The sequence below is a fragment of the Adiantum capillus-veneris genome, chromosome 27, assembly GCF_014529385.1.
Source record: "Adiantum capillus-veneris isolate H3 chromosome 27, ASM1452938v2, whole genome shotgun sequence".
Lineage (NCBI taxonomy): Eukaryota > Viridiplantae > Streptophyta > Polypodiopsida > Polypodiales > Pteridaceae > Adiantum > Adiantum capillus-veneris.
The window spans coordinates 131,295,324-131,298,186 of record NC_140957.1 but is presented as its reverse complement, the minus strand read 5'-3'; positions in this window follow the sequence as shown (position 1 = coordinate 131,298,186).

The following is a 2,863-nucleotide window of genomic DNA, read 5'->3' as shown; positions in this document are numbered from 1 at the left end:
GTTTGTAGCCCTAAGGACACTACTGAGACATTCGAAATGGCTACAACATCAAGGGATGTTTTGGTTGCACTACAACACGTCGTGCGAATATCGACACGTGTATCGATGATAATAATTTTGGTTGCAGAAGCAAAAGCCCTGGTATAAGCATCTATATCAACATCGGTATCGTATTGTTGATATGAATGCTAGTATACTTATCATCGGAATAAACAGTGAAATGAGTGTAGGTATAATCGTTGAAATAAGCGTCATTTTTTTTTATATCATTCCAGCACTGATAACAGTGTGCATATCGATGCCTATTGCAAGGCACATTTTGACACATGTATCGACGCCAAAACCTACAAAAAAAATTCTGGACAGAGAGGGCTGGGAACTGATACCATAGGCACATCGACATGAAGATTTTCTGACCATAAGTAAAACATGACTTGAAAACCGCAAGTATAACATTATGAACATTTCAAGCGAGAACTTTACCATGATTTGAAAACCGTAATCATAATGACAAGAAGATTCTTAAACCATAAATGTAACATAACTCAAAAACTGTTACGATATTCACATCATAATTGCAAAACCATAATCATAACCTGATTGCCATACCATAACCATAACGTAATTTCCATACCTTAACCGTAAGGTGATTGCCAAACCATATTTGCAAAATCATAACCATAACCATAACCTGCTTGCCATACCATAACCATAACATGATTGCCATATTATAATTGCAAAACCATAACCTCATTGCCAAACCATATTTGCAAAACCATAACCTGCTAAAAGCACGCTTTGGTGGTACAAAAAGGACTGTCCTTGACAACACCTTTGACAAATCTTTGAGCTACAATTTCTACATGTCACATGAAAACTACCTATCATACTATATATCAATGGATAGATCTTCAAAACGAGAATCTAAAACCACAAGGTCCGAAAAGTTTTGACCTAAACTACAAAAATTTTACGAGTCCCCACTTTTTCATTTGTAGAAGTCAAATAGGTCCTTTTTTTGTACCACCAAACCACGCGTTTACCCAACTTGGGTTCCATAACCTACTTGCCGTACCATAATCATAACATGATTACCATACCATAATTGCAAAACCATAACCATAACCTGATTGCCATACCATAACCATAACATGATTGCCATACTATAATTACGAAACTGTAACCATAACCTAATTTCCAATCATAATCATAATCGTAAACTAAATGCAAAACCACAAACATAAACGTCAAACTGTACATGTATACAATGAATGAGCACAACTGTATCAAGATGACCACAACTACAAAAAATTATATATGTAGAGGATGTCACCCTCATGGTAATGCCTCCTCTTGGCATGTTGGGGGGTGCTTCATGGAAAATTTCTACAAAAAAAACAATTAACCATAAGATAAATATTCAAATAACATATACATTTTCGGAAATTTAAAGCATACATATAATACTTACAAACACATGTCGAAGAGTGTCGTAGCCCCCACTCCCAAGGTGTGATGCTCCAAAAGACTCCAACCTTGCTCTAGCTATATCTCTTTGTTGTTGAAATCTCAGGATTGTCATGTGTCTCTCGTGCAATCCCCACCCACTCCCTTGTATCTAACCATGACAGCTTTGGACTGCCATCCATGTACCCGTTTCTTGTCTCTGATAGATGGTGTGACATTGTGGCAATCGCCACGCTCCAGATCCAATCATTCAAGACTGGATTGTACCCCTCTGTCAGTATGTACTCTTTGGGTGAATGGGCTTGACAATGTGATTATTTCTTTCATCATCCCAAATATCCCTCATAGAGTGGCCAACTGAACTATATAAGGCTACCAAATCCTCTGTTGCATGGCCTTTTTGACCCTATCTACCACAATAGCTCCATCCCTGGTCTTGTACACATTTGCTAGGATCATACTCGTGGGATCCCCAAGATATACGTGGTGTGTTAATTGGTGAACTATCTACTGAAGAGAGTGGTGGACTATCTACTGAAGAAAATGGCTGAATATCATGGAATTGAGCAGGCTTTTGTTGGAGGTGGTAACCAATGCAACCACTTCTCGTGGTTATTTTGTGAGTTGTAGATCATCTCTCGTGTCTAATGCTTTTGCTGGCATCAACTTCTCTAGGAATTTTGGTGAAAAAGGCAAGAAGAAGATGCATGCTGTAATGGAAATGGCCTAAGAACTTTGAAAGTAGCGGAATTAAGAAATTAGATAAAGCACTCTTGTGAGGTTAATTTGTGAGTACAGTGGGTGAACTTAATTGATGATAGCAACATAAACATGGTACTTAGTTAACTTGGCATGAAAAAAACGTTTGCAAGAGAGAGAGTTTAGAGAACATGACAACAGTTGAGGACCGGATTCATACGGAGCCGGTCCCCCCTCCAATAGGCATTTGTATTATAGTTTCTCTTATCAAGACAGACTTGGTACAATACAATCTTTGTGTTCCTTGTGACCTAGGTGATGCAATGAAGATGGAAATCATCATGCATCACAAGCATAACATAAAATTTGTAGAAAGCATTAACTATCCCAAGCCTCAGTCCCAAGGCCTCAAACACCTTCAAAGGTGGAGAGAGCTAGCGGGGAATGAGGGTAGGGAAGAGGAAGAAGAAACATTCCATAGGAGAAAGAAATAGCTCCTCCTTATCATCAATCGTCTTGCTAGCATACATAATAGCATAGTAATGAAGATGGAAAGTTTAAGCATTGAAGCATGGCTCTTGGTTGGATTTTCATTCCATAGCCAAGAGTGTTGGTGTAGGCTCTCACTTCTCACAAGATTGGAGAAGGAGGTGGAGTTCCTCTACTTTCACCAAGTAAGAATAAATCCACAAAATTA